This window comes from Meriones unguiculatus, chromosome 8, assembly GCF_030254825.1.
Source record: "Meriones unguiculatus strain TT.TT164.6M chromosome 8, Bangor_MerUng_6.1, whole genome shotgun sequence".
Lineage (NCBI taxonomy): Eukaryota > Metazoa > Chordata > Mammalia > Rodentia > Muridae > Meriones > Meriones unguiculatus.
In genome coordinates this window covers 3,799,334-3,817,385 of record NC_083356.1, presented here as the reverse complement: position 1 = coordinate 3,817,385, position 18,052 = coordinate 3,799,334, and the positions used below count along the sequence as shown (strand labels likewise).

Below are 18,052 nucleotides of genomic sequence, written 5' to 3'. Positions count from 1 at the left end.
AGGACAGTGGGTGACGACACAGGACAGTGGGTGACACAGGACAGTGGGTGATGACACAGGACAGTGGGTGACACAGGACACTGGGTGACGAAACAGGACAGTGGGTGACGACACAGGACAGTGACGACACAGGACATTGGGTGACGACACAGGACAGTGGGTGACGACACAGGACAGTGGGTGATGACACAGGACAGTGACGACACAAGGAGCAGTGGGTGACACAGGACAGTGGGTGACACAGGACAGTGGGTGACGACACAGGACAGTGGGTGACGACACAGGACAGTGGGTGCACTGCAGATGTGCAGCTTAGTGGGAAGAGGTGCAGGCTCCTTAGCCGCCAACTCCACTGCTTCCTCCTCACCCGATTAAAAGCCCCATGAAAGGGAGTTAGAGGTTTTGGATCACAGAAAAGGGAGCCTCTCAGCACCTAAACCTCCCCCCCCCCCACTGAGGTGCAGAGCTGCCCCTTTCTCCCCCAGCCCAGGCCCTATCACCAGCATGCACAGGCCCCAGGCCCCTCACCAGTCTCTATCTCTCACCAGGCTGGCTTGTTCACTCTGGCAGCCAGATTGGTCATCTCACCTGTAAAGAGACGGGAGTGATGTCAGTGATGTGTGACCCCTCGCCCCCGGTGCACAGTGGGATCTGGCCCTTGCCAGGTGCAGGGGCATAGGCGTGAGCAAGATGAGAGCCCTGCCTTTTTGCTTGCACTAAGGTCTGACGGTAGGCAGAGGCCTGCGGGGTCTGGATGAAACCCCGGGAGGGGAGAGCCAGAGCCTAGGACCCTGCTGCCAGGCAGAAGTCACCAGCCTCACAGGTGAGACTAACTGCCATGAGGTGTTTTAGTACCCTTCCAACCCCACAGGCTCTCCATCCTCAGCTCACAGGAGGAGAGGAACCTTTCAGGAGTGCTTGTATTGTACAGCTCGTTAAGGCCCGCTCGCCCCGGCACACACTGCGTCTGCCCCTCGAGCATGTTGAGTTGGAAGTCCTCTGCACCCTTGCACCAGTTTCTCTGACAGCGCTGGCTGGGGTCACCCGCTTTCTCGGTGTAAAGGATCCAGCTGCAATCACACAGCTGGTTCACACAGCACACTGGACAGGCGTGGATGTCTGTGCTCTCATCTCTACATATCCAAGCCTTACTGTCTGCTACATGGAACAGGTTACATGCAAGCTCTGCCCAGCCCTGGGGCCACGGCAGGCAGAGACGGCTGTACGGGAGCCCAGCGCTTTACAGCTGGACAGACTTACGTTAAGACACTGACTCCAGAGGCTTAATTACTTTCCTGGCTTAAGAAATGGGGTAAGATTACTCAGTACAAAGGGCATATTGAGGACGCAATGAGAACGGATAAACTCACTGGACACTTCTGATGTTGCTACATGCTGATCAGGCAGGACAAAGCCTGCTGCGGCCTTGGGCTTCCAAACAGTGAGCCGGAGTTCAAGCCCGCTCCCCCACTGGGGTCTTAGGTGCTGCCTAGCCTGGCCTGCTCTGTCCTCTGTGGACTTCCCCTACCTTGTCAGAACAGGGCAGGCCCAGTCTTCCCGGGCCTCCAACTTATACCCTAGAGAGGGGTCAGCTGGCAGTTCTGAGGCCAGGAATAACAGGCAAGGAGAGAAGCCTACCTGATTTTTTTTTTTAAGATTTATTTATTATGTATACAGTGTTTTGCCTGCGTGTACACCTGCACACCAGAAGAGGGCACTGGATCTCACTATAGATGGTTGTGAGCCACCATGTGGTTGCTGGGACTTGACCTCAGAACCTCTGGAAGAGCACCAGTGCTCTTAACCTTTAAGCCATCTCTCCAGCCCTCTATCTGATTTTTTTGGGGAGTACGGCAGTGCCAGAGGGCACGCGAGGCAAGCTTTCAGCCACTGAGCTACAACCCCAGGGGCCTAGGAAGTCCTTATTGTATACATGCTTTCCACAGTGGGCAGGGCTTCTGAAAACGGAAAAGGTGTGTAATTTTTTTTTTTTTAAGTTTTTGCCAGACAGGGTTTCTCTGTGTAGCCCTCGCTGTCCTTGAACTCACTCTGTAGACCAGGCTGTCCTTGAACTCAGAGATCTTGCCTCTGCCTCCTAGTGCACCACCACTGCCCGGCTTAGGACGCACTTTTAACATTCCATAAGCACGTGTAGCCCTGGCAGTTGGAGAGATGGCGTGCCTGTTGCTCTTAAGAAGACTAGGGTTCAGTGCCTAGCACCCCACGACAGTTCCAAGCACCTGTGGCGGTTCATCACCTTCTCCTGACCTCGTGCTGCGCTTACAGGATTCAGGCAAAACACTCATATACATAAAATAGACATCAGATCTCTTCAAAAGTTAAAGTCCTTCATTATTTTCAAACTGTAAAGTGAGCTGAGTATAACCTGATTTGTTCCCGACATTATCTCATTTTATATATTTAGAAATGGGGGCCTGGGAAAAAATGCAAACAATTTAAAGAAGTTATTTCCCTTCCCCTACACAGACGTAAGGGACAGCTCAAAGGGCCTCGGGTCACATTCACCGTTCACCAGTCCTGCCCTTGTGCCCCAGCTCAGGAACCTGGGTATCATCCCCCAGCTCCAGCCTGTGGCTCTTGGTGCAGGGATCCCCAGCTTACCCCCACAGCAACCCCCAGGGAAGAGCAGCTGGGAAGGAGGATGGAGTGAGTGGGATAAACAGGGCAGGGCCCAGCGCCTGGAAATTATAAGGCTAAAGCTAGGGGAGGCCCAACAGCTCACGCTCTTCCCACAAAGACAAAACACAAAATAGGATAAAGGTAATTTACCAGGATGTCCCTTCATAAAACCATGAAAGAGCATCCCCGGCAGGGGTGAGGGCCAGAGCCTGAGGCCACTGGAGTTTTATGTAGGTGGACGCAACCTAACCCAAAGGTGCCCACTACCCCTCTCCACATCTAAACCCCTACTGATGCAGAGGCAGGGCGCCGGTCCCACGGGGATGCCCTGAGACCTGCCTAAGCCGCAGTCTCTCCTGAGCTCTCTCTGCAAGTGTCGCCTCAAGGAGAACCGTGAGTCATCCCCAGGGTGGGAGAAACACTGTTGTGCCCTTCTCCAGAGGCCTCGGCCACCTCAGGATGGCGCCTGCAAGCTTGCAGCAGCGGAGAGCAGGCTGTCAGCCTCCGCCACACGAAAAGCAGAGCACTTAAACTTGGTGGTGCGGGAGGGCACGTCTGCCCGTGTCTGCACCCACGCGTGGGACCAGAAGGTGAGCAAAGCACGTCTTTACTATATTTATTACACTTGTGTGTATGTGTGCCAGTGTGTGTGCCTGTGCACACAGCACACACGAGGTCAGGGCAGGGGGTAACTTCTCTCCCTCCAGCCTGTGGGCCCAGGCTGCTGGCCTGATGAGAAATGACCTTACATCCCACGCTGCCCTGAAGGTCCTGGAGCTGAAGACTTATGAAAGAAGTTAGGTGTGGTGACACAAGCCTGGAACGCCTAGGAGCTTAGGCAGAACGTCATGAGTTCAAAGCCAGTCTGGGACACATAGCTAGAGGCATTTGTTCCTAAAAAAAAAAAAAAAAAAAAAAAAAAAAAAAAAACTTGGAAAGATTTTTTTCAAAGAAACTTCCTGTGGCCCTCTAGGGAACACCAGAATGCACAGGGAGGGGATCACCTCCAGCACCAAGCCAAACCCACAGAAGAACTCTCCCCATGATGGGTGGCAGTAAACAAAGCCGCCATGTCTTTCCCCAGAGCTGAAGAGGCCGCTGTGCCCCCAACTCTCCTCCTCTCCCGGGGCTTAGTGGTACCAGTTGCTGGGGAAAACCCAGGCGTGGATCCCAAGATGGTCCTGGCTTCAAACATTCCTCTGTGCGGTTCCCCGCTATCAGCAGGGCAGGAACAGGGCATGCCATGCCGGCCAGGCTGGGTAGGGCGAGGCAGCTGGGTTTGGAAACTCTTAACTTGAACTGGAAGCTTCTGCCAGAATTGCAAACAAGAGTCCTCTCCTCTCCTAACCAGCCTAATTCATAGGGAAGTGACCTCAGCGGGGAGGCAGGAAGGGAGGGAAGCAGAAGGCTCTCAGGCAGCAGGAGGACACTAAGGAGAACAAGTGTCTGGTCAGCCTGGTGTGGCTCCTGCCTGTGATCTTGTAGCTGAGGCAGGAGGACCGCTGGGAGTTAAGGAGAGCCTGGGATCTGTAGTGAGATACAGCACACAAGCTTGGATTACAGTGAGACACTGTCTTCAAAAAGCAAGACAGAAGGGTAAGGAACATCTCTCCTTACATAGCCAGGAAACAGGCCTGCAGGGCACACCTTTAATCCTAGCACTTAGGAGTTCAAGTCCAGCCTGGTCTACACAGTGAATTCCAGGACAGCCACGACTACACAGAAACCCTGTCTCAAAAAACTAAAAACACAAAAAACAAAACAAAACAACCAAACAAAAAAAAACTAAAGTAAAATAAATATAAAAGGCAGCAAGATGAATGAAAACCAAAATTAAGCAAATGAAGTAAAAATTTAAACTCAAAAGTCCGGTGGCTCTGCCCGTAATCCAGGGACAGGAGGGAGACCCTGCCTCAGGCAAACAAAGAAAGCCTGGGCAACCTGGGGCTTTCCTCGGTGAGCTGACTGAGTGCTGGCTTTCTCTAACCACCCTCATCTCCCAATCCCAAAGCCAGGCCCTGTGCGAGCACAGTCCTCAGCCCTGCGTCTTTAAATCTTGGAGTGTTACGATGGGTACCTTAAAAGAGAGCTTGCCATACTGGCCTTCAGTCAGCCAAGGAAAGCAGAGGGTCTGAGTGAGTGTGAGTGTGTGTATACGTGTGAAGCCTGATCGCCTGGTCTCTCTCTCCTCACATGGGCCATCAGCCAAGGCCTTCTGGCCCTGAAGAGCCCCTCACTTCCCAGCTGTTCCCCCAAAAGTCCTCCTGGGAAAAAAGCCAGGGGCAGGCGATGGGGAAGGAGCGGGCAGCTGCAGAGGCAGCCATGGGGACTTACTTAAATTAAAGGATCATCTGTGACCCCAGTTAGCATTCTGCCAGCTGCTCTCTGGAATCCCGGCCTGTCACACCCAGGAGTCCACTTGTAAACAGCAACCTTTGTACCACAGCAAGCACACAGCAAGCTGGAGTGTCCCTGGGCTACAGAGGGTGTGAGCAAGATCTGAGAGAATCCACTTAACCTCTAGCCCTGAGTACCTCAGAATTCAAACCAGACCGGCTCCCTCCCCAGGGAAAGAAGGCAGACAAGAGTGCCCACGCCCCAACTGGTCCAGAGCCACACTGGTCCTTCTGCAGGAAAGCCTACTACATCCTTCCTCCAACCCCAACAACCTGCCATGGACATGTGGGTTCTTCCAAAGCAATTACCAGCAGGACCAGGTCTACCCACTGGGCAGGATGCTGTTAGCCCCGAAGACTTCTGGACTTCAACATTCCTCATCTCAGCTCTCAGGGATCTCCTGTTCCCTGTCCAAGGCATAACCCAACAACAAAAATAGCAGCTGCTGGAGGTGGGGAGAGGGAAGGGGTTTCGACACAATGGGTTTATTTATAGGACCACACACCAGGGGCTCAGCAGCCAAGAGCCGAGGCCCCACTCCCAAAAGGCCAGCCAAGAGCTAGCCCAGCCCAGCTATGGAGATGGGAAACCCTCAGAGCAGAAGGCAGAGGCGTAGCCTAGCCCAGATCCAGCTTGGCTGCTGTGTGACCTCAGGAAACAGTGTCTCAGGAACAGGCTCCTCCCACTTTACGGAGACCATTCTAGACTACTAACCTTCACGAGTGGCCTGGGGACCCGAAGCCCACTCAAGGAGCCCAGAAGGTCACACTGCCTTCATAGCAGGAAGACTAGCTACCCTAATTACTTGAGGCCCTCTGGAGCGTCTCCGGTGGCTTTTCCCAAAGGCTGTGATGCCCACGACCACAACAGGCTCGCTGCTTTCTGCCACACCAGGTTTGCAAAACCAAGAGCGATATGCTACCACATTTATTATTTCTTACATTTTTATTTCACTTTTGGTTATTACTTTTCATTTGTTTGATCTGAGACAGGTCTCTCTATATAACTGTAGCAGGCCTGAAACTTGCTTTGTAGACAAGGCTGGCCTTGAACTCAGAGATCTGCCCACCTCTTGAGTACTGGGAGTAAGGGCCCAACTAGCCAGCTAGGTTTTATTATTATTAAAATGATGATGATGGTCATTCTCTGTGTGTATACATGTGTTCTCCTTTTGGTGCATGTGTGAAAGTCACACAAACATGCAAACACACAAGCATACAAAAGTGTGTGTCTGCTGCGTGTGCATGTGTAGAAATCAGAGGACAACTTTTGGAAGTCAGTTCTCTCCTTCACCACAAGGATTCTGGAGAGCAAACTTGAGAGGCTACAAGACATTGTCATTGTCAAATGCCTTTACCAGGATGAGCAATTTCACTGACCTTATTGATTTATTTATCGTTTTTTTGTTTTGTTTGTTTGTTTGTTTTCCCGAGACAGGGTTTCTCTGTGATAGCCCTAGTTGTCCTGGACTCACTTTGTAGACCAGGCTGGCCTCGAACTCACAGAGATCTGCCTGATTTTGCCTCGCTGAGTGCTGGGATCACAGGTGTGCGCCACCATGCCCGGTCACTGACCTTATTTTTAAGTGAATGAAATAAACATTTAAAATTCTCAGTTCTAACAGTACAGGAAGCTTAGAGGGCTTTTCCTGTTGTTTCCTGGATACCACATTTCAATCTTGCCACAGGCCTAAAAGCAACAGTTTGACCCAAGAAACTACAAACTAAATAAATCTTACATTAAAAAGAAAGCACAGATTTCGTACACCGAAAAGCTTGAGAATCATGTTTGGTTTTTTTGTTTCATTTTGTTTTTGCAGTGCTGGGGATCAAAGGATCAAGAGATGGGCACTTTGCCAACCCAGCTACTACACAGCTTGAGGACCAGGACCCCCTTCCAGAACAGAGCCGGCCAGGGATGGCCAGGACTGAGACACAAAGTTTAGTCCATCACTCTCACCATTACCTACAGGTGGGCAGACAGCTAACCTAACCGAGAAATTAAGCTCTAGCTATCTTTCTATGTATATCTATCTACCTATCCACTTATCTATCCATCCACCTACTTATCTACCTACCTTCACATCCGCCTGTCTGCCTGTCCACTGGCCCACCCACCCACCCATCCATCTATCTTTCCATCCATTTTTATAGTGTCTCTCCAGTAGCTGAGGCTGGCCTGACTTCCTCTGATCCTACTTTCTCACTTCCCTAGCTGTGGAATTCCAAGGATGCGCAAGCCAAGCCCAGACTAAACCCAATAGCTAGTGGCTGAAGACCCCAGGTCCTGCTGGTGGGCATATCCTGGGTGGTCTCCTTTCCACAGGGAATGGGAGAGGGAAAAGAAAAGGACACTCATTCCTGTCCCACCACCAAAGGGGTCACCTTAGCTGTGCCATGGGTCCCGCCAGCTATCATGAAGGCCTCCAGCGGGAGGGGAGCTGAGATCACGATTCCTTCTCTGTTCTCAAAGGTCTGTCAGTTACCCATCCCGTCTCTCCAGAGGCTAAAACGCCAGCGGCAGGAATCCCCTCTAACCCAACAGGACATTTTTGCAGCCTTACAAGAATCCTTCACCAGGCGTGACACACCACTAATCTCCCAGTTCCAGAGGCATAGGCAGGAGCGTCGATCTCCACGAGCTTGAGGCCAGCCTGCTCTACACACTGAGTTCCAGGCCAGCCAGGGCTACATTGTGAGACCCTGTCTCAAACAAACAAACAAACAAACAAACAAGAAAAGGAATCCGCACATTACCTATTGGAGCAGAGAGCTGCTTCTTCCCGCTGAGGCCAGCTCTTGACTTTCTGAAGGCATTTCCCCACTCACTTTCTGAAGTGCTTATGTATTACTTCCCGAGCGTCACACATGCTAAGCATGCAGCTTAAAAACCTCTTAGGCAACTCTACGATTACTCGTTTTATGTAAATGAGCATGTTGGCTGCTCACTTAGGTGTGAGCACCAGCCTGGTGTCCACACGGTCAGAAGAGGCCAGCAGACGCCCTGAAAACCAAGTTACAAATGCTTGTGAGGTGCCATGTGTTTTCTGGGAATTGAACCCGGGTCCATGCTGTAGACACGGAACTACTGCTCCAGCACCACCCTCAGGTACTTTTTACTTCAAAACTAATCTGAAAGTTTTTCAATACCTCCTTTCAAAACCAAGTGCTTTGGAACAGTTTCCTCTGCCTGAGACCTTCCACCCTTTAGGGAATCTCCTTAAACGGGAAGGTGCACAACTCAGAATAGCTTCAGGAAGTCCCTGAAACTGAGCAGATTCACTAGGACCCTTCCCCGCCAGAGTAAGCAAGGAAAGCTGAGAATCCTTCTCAGACCAAACAGGGTAAGCTGCAATGAAGACTCAGAGAGGAAGCAGGACTCCAGCTGCTTGGGGGTGGGGGAGGGGCAGGAACAGAAACTAGCTGAGCGGCTTGGAGGTTTAAAACGCTAGTACTCCCGAAAAGAACATTCTCCAACCTACTGAGCTCAGGGCAGGCTGAGCGGCGGGCTCCAGGTTCCTAGGTCGGAGAGCCTTCACTCATGTTGGAGTCAGCTTTGGTGATGCGGCTGTCTTTGATTCATTTCTGCTCCTGTAAGTGGCCCCTGACTACACTCCTGTAAGTAACCCCAATAAAACTGAACGGTTCACCAAACTGGACTGTGGTGGCATCCATACTTTGGTTTCTGTGAGCTTTCTATCTAGGGTGTATTGCGTCTCCCCAGAAAAAGTTTTGTCACACAACACCAAGTTTCTCAAAAAAGGCAGAAAAATGAAACAAAACAAAAACCCAAATGATCCCTTCAAGGAAGAGTTGGCCCTGGTGGCTCTGGCTCTGGACAGCTGACAGGCTGACCAACTCGGCTTCCACCCGGGCCCAGATCCAGGCTTTGAGCTGGCCCACCCCAACATCTACCCAACCTATGGGCTACTGGAGCACGGGAAGGGGCCGGTCCTGCAGATCCAAAGCTGCAGGGCCTCCATGACTTACGGCAACACCGGGACACCCAGGCGGAGTCCCAGTGAGGACCCAGTTTTCATGGTGCAGAGCCCTCGAACCAGACCAGTAACTCGCTGCAATGGGCTTTTTTGCAAGTGAGGCTGTTTGGGCAAAATGGTGACCGTGGGACACACGGCAGCCTCCACAGCGAGATGATTTTTTCTTTTTTCTTTTTTTTCTTTTAGGGAGGAGGTTGCAAGGGTAGAGGCGGATATGAAGGGACGGGGTGGAGGGGAGGGATGAGGGGGATTGGGCTGCATCATGTAAAGTTCACAAAGAAAAAAAACCAGAACACATAAGGAACAAAACCAAACCAAATGCCATCAAGGCTTCGTCCTCACCTCTTCCGGCCACAGCAGGAGCCCCAGCCCCGCCTCCCAGACTCCCCTGCCTCTTCTTGCACTCCCTTCCCCACGCTTGGTAGAACAGTCTCCACCCGTGTAAAGCGCTGGGTGGGACAGGGCCCGGGGGGGGGGGGGGGAGGCTCTCCAGCTGCCTTGACGCCCTGCCTCAAAGAACATCTGCAAATGACAAAAAATAGACAATTCGCTGGGTCTCACTATAGTCAGAGAAGTGGCCAAGCGCATCAGTTTTAGAAGGTTTACTCATTCTTGCCTTTCTGCTTAGCAGTTTCCACTAGTGTAGCCCAAGGGAACTATTGTGTATTTTCTGTCTTCATAGGTTTCTTTATTCTGGATGTTCTGACTGAATGGAATCACATCCGCAGCTTCCTGTGCCTGGCTCCTTTCACCCCAGTACAGTGTTTGCGCACGTCGGAAGCTTTCTTGCTGTTCACTTCTTTTCATGGCCGAGCCTGTGTGCAAGGCCCACCTTTGTTTAGCCACACACCCGAGGGTGTACTCTGGGGCTGGCTCCACCTTTTGACTGTTACAAATAACCTAATCTATGGGCACATGTGTGTTCGCCAACGTTTTCAGTTTCCTGAGGAATCTATGAGGAGCGGAACTGCCATGCCACATGGCCTGCATCTACTTGTTCAAGGAAATGCCTGACTGTCTTCCAAAGCAGACACAGTTTTAGCATTTCACCAACAAAGTATGGGGGCTGCAACTTCTTCACAGCCTCACGCTAGGCACCACAGTGTGAAGTGGTTTTCACTGTGCTGGGGTTTTGTGTTGAGAGTCTCTCTCCGGCTGGCCTGTGTCTACATAAGACCCTGGCTGTGAATTCACAGGGACGCTCCTGCCTCTGCCTTCTGAGTGCTAGGACTAAATGTGCATACACCATGCCGGTTCTTCACTGTGGCTCTGATTTATGACTCTCAGATGATTTACAGCGTTAACTATCCTTTGGGGCTCCCCTGCCCAGATTTAATCTTTCTCTATGTATATGGTGTTTTTCCAGCATGTTAGATCTGCATATCATGTGTGCAATACCCACAGAGGCTGGAAGAGGCAGTCCAGTCCTCTGGAACTGGAGTTTCAGGTGGCTGTGAGCTGCCATGTGGGTGCTAGGATCTGAACCCGGGTCCTCTGCAAAGTCGGCCAGTGTTCTTAACAGCTGAGCCATCTCTCCAGAACCCTATGTTCAAAGTTTTGCTTGGAGAAATGTTTATTTGATTCCCTGCCCATTTTCAAATTGGGCTTCTAGACAGACATCAGTGTTCTTTACCAGTTCTAGAGATAACCCTCTTCCTCCATATGATGTGCAAATATTTCAGTCCATTCTGTGGGAGAACAGTTAACTTCCTTATGGGGCTTTTTTTTTAAATATATTTATTTATGTATATGAGAGCTTTAGATGCATGTACATGTGCATGATAGAACAGAGCATCAGATTCCATTATAGATGGTTGTGAGCCACCATGTGGGTGCTGGGAATTGAACTCAGGACCTCTGGAAGAGCAGCCAGTGCTCTTAACTCCTGAGCCATCTCTCCAGCCCCCCTTGTGAGGATTTTTGTTTGTTTTGTTTTTCGAGACAGGATTTCTCTGTGTAGCCCTGGCTGTCCTAAACTTCCTTCATAGACCAAACTGGCCTTGAACTCAGAGAGATCCACCTGCCTCTGCCCCCGAGTGCTGGGATTACAGGCGTGCATCACCACTGCCAGGCTCTTAAGGGGAGTTATTGGTCCTGGACTTTTCTCAGGTTTTCAACTTCTCATATTACTCTCTCTCTCTCTCTCTCTCTCTCTGTATGTATATGCATGTACATGTGTACTTGAAAGATACAGTAGCATGTTACCACTTGTATATTTTTCTTTAGCCGAACAATTCTTAGAAGATGAAATCACAGTAATAACTCACATCCTACCAGCTTTCCTACTGCTGTCCCAGAATCCCACTCGGCAATCAGTCACCAGGTAATGGCAGCTCTTTAAATTTTGCCCCACCTTTCCTGACTGGACATTTTTGGAGGGAACTGGCGTGTTTGGGAGGCTGTCTTCCTAACATGGTTTGTCTGTGTTCTTGCACTCAAGCTGAGATTATGCTGGGGGAGGAGGAATGGCACCATCAGGGCCTCTCTGGACCAAGGATGCTTTATCCTGGATCTCAGCCAGGTGGGAGTCCCCAGCAGCATCTTTACTGCACACACAAAGACTGCTTCTGTCCTTGGGCATAATCCCCAGCAACGCAAACTAACAGTAAGAAGCATAAAGCCTGGTTCAGCCTGGGGTCTCACATGTCTAATCCTGAGGCAGAGGCATGTGGAGCTCTGAGTTCGCAGACAGCCTGGTCCTCGGAGCTACGCAGTCAGACTGTCTCCAAAAAAAAAAAAAAAAAAAAAAAAAAAAAAAAAAAAAATCAAACCCAAACAAAATAAACATGAAAGCTTGTATTTTCTCTTTGCAATTAACGTCTTGGAAGGCAATACATTAAGATTATATAACCAAACCGGGCGTGGGGTCACACACCTTTAATCCAGCACTTGGGAGACAGAGGCAGGTGGATGTCTGGGTTCAAGCCTAGCCTAGTCTACAAAGTGAGTCCCAGGCCAGACACAGAGAAACCTTGTCTCAAAAAACAAAAACAAAAACAAAACAAAACAAAAGACCAATCTGCTTTTCACATTCCCACCTCCTAGTTTTAGGATTCGTCAATGGACCTTGCTTATGGGAACTACGAGAGTGGTTAAACTTCTCTCATCCCTTCATTATCTTCACTATCTGGAAGCTCTTCTGTAGGGAAAAACTGTCCCTTCGTCTCCATTTATTCTTTATATTTTTTTCTTTATATTTATTCTTCTGTAGATTAATTCTCATTCTCTGTGTTATAATCTAATACTACTCACGCACTTCACTGCCTAAACTCCAGCTTGCTCCTGAACTTCAGACTGTCTCCTTTCAAAATGCCACTGGCACTGCCTTACTTTCTCGCTGGAAATACAACTTAGTGGTAGAGGTGCACACTTAGTGTGTGTGAAGCCCTGGATTCAACTTCTAGCACTGTAAAAAAGAAAAACAAAACAACAAAAAGTTCTCAGCTTGTGCCCAGGCCTCTGTGACGACCTCTACCCCTGGGCGCACAATGCCGGGCTCTTGGGCAATTAACTCATTCTGGGCTTTCCTGGAATCTGTAGTCCACTAAGCGATGTAACATACACACGTATGGAAACCAGAAACCTTTCTATGCTGAGACATCAGGAAGCAAGGCAGAGGGCTGAGGTGCTCAGAGAGAGACAGCACTCGCTGTCGATGGCACTGTAAGCCTGATGATGCAAGTTCAACCCCAGGAAGCTACATAAAATGGCAGGTGGATCCCTGTACACTCCAGGCCTGCCAGGGTACCCAGCAAGGCCCTGTCTCAACCCCTCACACCCCAAGAGTTCAAACCTCATAAACTCATGGAAAAAGTTTAAACTGTAAAGAAAAAGTTAAGGGGCCAGGTGTGGTGGTGCACACCAGGAAAGCAGGAGGAGGCAGGTCTGTGAGTTTGAGGCCAGCTGGTCTACAGAGAATGTTCCAGGACAGCGAAGGCTACACAGAGAGACCTTGTGTTGGTTCTGTAGAGGAAAAATGACCTGAAATGACTTTTCTCAGAAGATGTGCAAATGGCCATTACGAGTACAAATAGCGCTCACCCTCGCTGACCTCCAGGGAACTAGAAACCAGAACCACAAGGAGATATCACCGCCACCTATTGTAACAGCTTCACCAAAAAGACGAAAGATTACAAGTGTTGGCCAACACATGCAGAAGAGCAGCATGGCTAGCAGGAATGTAAATAATGCAGAAGTGACCCACAGCCCAGCCATCAGTGCACAGCCAGCGGACAGGAAGTCAGGAAGCCAAAGGCCTATCTGATGAAGGGAATGTCATCTGCCACAGCATGAAGCATCTGGGGGGCATCACGTCACATAAGTCAGGTGTACAGGTGACACTACATGTGCTCCTTTACACGTGAAACTAAAAGGCAGGCCACACAGAGTTCAGGGACTAGGGTTTGATGCTGGGGCAGCATGGGTCAAGATGCACAAAATTTCAGTCACACAGGAGGCTACGCTAACTAGCTGGATTTGGAAACTCTGAAAACATACAAAGCTACCATGTAAAGCTGGGCCTGCTGCCAGAGATCTGTAATCTCAGCCATTCAGGAGACTGAGACAGGAGGATTCAAGGCTGTTCTGAGCTGCAGGCTGAGTTTATGGTTAGCCTGAGTAACTTGGTAAGGTACTGAACATGCATCTAGCACTCTTACAGCCACAGGTTCAATCCCCAGTGTTACAACAACAAAACCCAAACAATAAAAAATACACTGTAAGCTCGGTGGTAGTGGCAGTGGTGACCCGCACCTTTAACCCCAGTACTCAGGAGGCAGAGGCAGGCAGATCTCTGTGACTGTGGGGCCAGCCTGGTCTACAGAAGAGGTTCAGGACAGCCAGGGCTACATGGTGAGACCCTGTCTTAGCAGTCCCCCTTACCCCCCCATGCACACACACACACACACACACACACACACACGTGTGCACACACACAAATGGGAAAACTGACACCCAGGTAGGAAGAGATTGTGTGGTGGTGAGCGTCCGTCCACGGCAGGAGTCCTCTGGTCCCTGGTTTTACAAGCTGCTTTCTGCCCTGGCTTCTCATTCATGAGAGAAGTGGTTGTCTTCAAGGCACAGAAAGCCAGTTCTTGAACCTAGATAGCTAGTTAGGGCGTGGGCCTCGGGTTCCCCAAGTGCTGCCTCTGGTCAGCGTTCTGACCGGCTGAAGGAAAGCTCTGAATCCCTCAGAACAGAACCTCTAGTCCCCTGGACCGCGTGCTGGCCACCAGAGGACGAGACCATGGCTGGCTTCACACAGCTACACCCAGAAATGCTGTCTTGAAAAAAAACAAAAACAAAAACAAAACAAAACCAACCAAGCAACAAAACCCACAAAACCTGCCGTGTCTTGTACCCCACATGTGCATCTGTTTAACCTGTTGCTTCTGTTCCCCTAGGCAGCAGAAGTGCACATATAGAAGGAAGGAGGCAGGAAACTCCAGGTTCAGGCAAACAGAATGGCTCAGCGCAGCTGGACCTGAGGGGACCCAAGGGAGTATCTTTCACGTTCTGATCCAGCGCAGACACTAACTCTCATTTCTGGGCAGCAGTCATCCTTTTTTAAAGACACCGACATGGGTTAGGGAGATGTCAAGAGTGTTTGCTGCAGCTCATTCAGGAGGATCTGGGTTCATATCCCCAGAACACACATAAAAGTCAGCATGGCCACCTCTGCTAGGAACCCCAGCATTGGGAGAGCAGAGCCAGGAGGATCCCAGGAGCTCACTGGCTGGCCAGACCAGCCCAAAACAGCCAGCTTCAGGTTTAGTGAGAGAACACGTTTCAAGGGAAGAAGGCAGAGCGGGGCAGAAGAGGACCCACCATGTCTTCTGCCCCAGGGACATGCGCCTGCACACAAGCACTCTTCAAACACATAAAACGGGGGTGGGTGAGGGTGCGTTCTGCGTGTAATCAGAGATGCATGCTGTGCATTTGAAGAAGGTCAGAGGCAGAGGGCCCTGGAGGTGACAGCAGAGTGACTGGTGGAACAAACAGTGGCTACTGCTCTTCGGTAGATGACAGGGCCAGGCCGGCTCACCCACAGCCCCAGGGCAGCAGTCAGATGCCTTTCCAGATCCGCACGCTGGACCCTAGCACCCACTCCTCCAAGCTCTGTACCTCGGAGCAGGCTCTGCCTAGCCTTCTGTACCCAGGCAGCTCCAGCGGGTCATGCCAGGTCCCTTCTAAGTGTCCAGCTCAGACCTGGAGGAGATGGCAGGTCTATTTCACCGGCAGGCTCCCACTTCTTGCTCTTTCCCTTCTGCCTACATATGGAAACGTGACTTCTGGATTCTGATTCTGGCTAGAGCCAGACCCGAGCACAGCCTGGGAGAGCCCATGGCCTCCTCTGGCCTCCATTTTTCTTTTCTGTAAAATGGAAGCCCTCACCCACACATCTGGCAGCAGGGCACAGAAGGATGGTACCATGGAAAAGCCCGTGGCTGGTTTGAGCCTCCTGGACTCGAAGAATGCTGTGGCGGTTTGTAGGGTGCTCACGGTGCCTCTGGGAACTAGCAGCTTTCTTTGATGTTGTTGTTCTCAAGGCCCTAAGGCTTTCCAGGAAAGCGGTGGGGGAGGAGAGGAAGGGACAGCAGAGCCAAGACTGTTAGCCTTCTTCTGGGGAGGGGGTGCAGGAAGTGAGATGCTGTCTACACAGGAAATGAGAAGCAAACACCCCCAAGCTTCCCTTTAGCCGCAGGAGGGAAAAAGCCGATTTCAGCTTCAGCAGAACAGTGGCCCAGGGTTGGGGAAATAGAAGGTACAGCCCAGGGTAGGGGAGAAGGGAAGGAGGCATGGTTAGCACCAGCTGGCAGAGAAGGGGGGTCTCTGCCTTAGACACAGAACTCAAGGGCCTAGGCATGGGAAGTGGAGAGAGCAGAACCACTGAGCCCGGCTGTGAAAGCCAGCACTCGAGCTCACGTGGGGCATATCTGCACCCTTGGCCAGACGCCTGCTTCCCCACAGTGCCCAGCCACACAGCTCAGCACGCGCCTCCGCTCACACAAATACACACAAAGCTGGGGCCGGTCCTGGGAGTACTCACTCTTCCAGTCCATGCCTTTTCTTTAAAGCTGACACAGATTTGCAGTGATTTACGGGGTGCAGAATCATAATTGAGCACATGCACACAGTGTGTGACAATCGCGTCAGGGCGGCACGTGGCCTCTCCCTGCAGCCCTTATCACAGCTGCATTTGCACTTTACAACTGTTCAACTGCTTGATAAGTGTGGACTTTCTGGATAGGAAGTTCTAAAATATCCGCTGGCTTCATGAGTGGCCTTGCACAGCTTAAAAATTCCTCAGCAGCTGGTCTGGGCATGAAGCCTGGCATCTGAGTGAAGACCAGCTTTTGGCCGTGATCTGCAATCAAGTGGGGGGACCTGAGACGGGCACTATGGCTGGAGTATCTGTAAACCACTCCCCGTGAAGTAAGTCTCAGGAGCTGGGGTCACTGAGAGGTGATGAGGTTAGGGTGGTATCCTTTAGGATGAAGTCAGCGTCCTTATACCAGAGGCCAGGAGCTGGCTGTGGTGGCTCACGCCCGTAATCCCAACACTCAGGGGCAGAGAGAGAAAGCTTACCAAAGCCCAGGCTCCAGGTCAGCCTGGACCACAGTGTGGAATACAGTGTGAGATCTGTTCTGAACAAGAACAAAAACAAAGGCCTTAATTAACAGCCTAGCTCCTCAGGCCTTTCTTTCATCTGCGTCACTCCTAGAGAAACCTCTAGACGCTTTCAAGCACGCCAGAATACAATGAGAAGGCTTTGTCTCTGAACCTGAAGCCTGGCCCCTGTAAGACACTGACCTTGTACTCCTCAGCCTCTAAAGCTGTCAAAAGTAACTATCTGTTGCTCTAATCCTGGCACTTGGAAAGCCGAGGCTGGACAGTTCCAGATTAGGATAGACTGGCTACATAGTGAGGTTCTTCCTCAAAAAAGAAAAAGAAACAAAGAAGAAAAGAGTGAGAGACGCAGCTCTGGTAGAGGGTTTGCCTGGCACATGCCAGGGTCTGACACTCAGCACAGACAAAGCGACCCTGAGTGAGAAACCAGCGAGAGGTTATAAGAAGGGAATGAAGATGAGAGTATGTGTTTTCCCTGTGTGCCTTTTTAAAAGCCATTTTGGCTTTTCAGTTTTGTGAGGAAAACAAAATCAAGTGAAAAAACTCCAGGCTGGGTGGTGGCGATGCATGCCTTTGACCCCAGCACTCGGGAGGCAGAGATAGGCAGATCTCTGTGAGTTCAAGGTCAGATTGAGTTCAAGGCCAGACTGAGTTCAAGGCCAGAGTGAGTTCAAGGTCTACAGAGTGAATTTCAGGACAGCCAGCGCTACACTGAGAAAGCCTGTCTTTAAAAAACAAAAGAAAAACAAAGAAAATGAAAACAAACAACAAGCCTCTAAACTGCAAGTCTAACACACATCTCAGTGCTGTAACTCCAGCACAGAGCTACATAACACCTGCTCTAATATATATATATATATATATAGTCTCACTATAAGCCAAGCTGGCCTCAACCCCACAGAGTGTTAGGATTAACGGCATGAATCACCATGCCTGGCTCAAACAGCTTTGACATGTTAGACCGGAGTCCGAGGTTGGGCCCACAGCTTTAACCCTGGTATTTGGGATGCAGGGCAGGCAGAGCTACTGTGTTCGAGGCCAGCAGAGCCTACAGAATTACAGGACAGCCAGGGCTACACGGAGGGCCCCTGTCTCGGGAGTCTGTAGATTCGCCTCGGTAGTACAACCTTGTCTGGGATGTGTCCTCAAGGCCGTGGGTCCAGTCACCAGAACTCCAAAAATACATTTAGGCAGAAGAGTAGCTTACCCGTGTAATCCCACTTCTCGGGAGGCTGAGGCAGAATCACTAGAGATTCTAAGCCCTCGTGGGTTACACAGCAAGTCCCAGGAGGCCAGCCTGATACGGAGTGCACACTTGTTTAAAACAAAAAAGCAATCAGAAAAACAAACTACTTGACCAAGTGTCTTTGCGACAGTCCTGCTGGAATC

General features: G+C 50.6%; 1 protein-coding gene across 5 annotated transcripts in view; it reads right to left on the bottom strand.

Annotated features, from left to right (window-relative positions):
- Nucleotides 1-18,052, bottom strand: part of Nckap5l (NCK associated protein 5 like) — a 38,824-nt gene that overhangs the window by 15,287 nt on the left and 5,485 nt on the right. For 3 of the 5 annotated variants that reach the window (XR_009593540.1, XM_021634953.2, XM_021634956.2), the window contains exon 2: nucleotides 546-588. The gene's annotated coding sequence lies outside the window, so the exon portion shown is untranslated. Of the gene's footprint in view, nucleotides 1-528; nucleotides 589-18,052 lie in introns of all 5 variants that reach the window. The other 2 variants (XM_021634954.2, XM_021634955.2) reach the window with 1 other exon arrangement.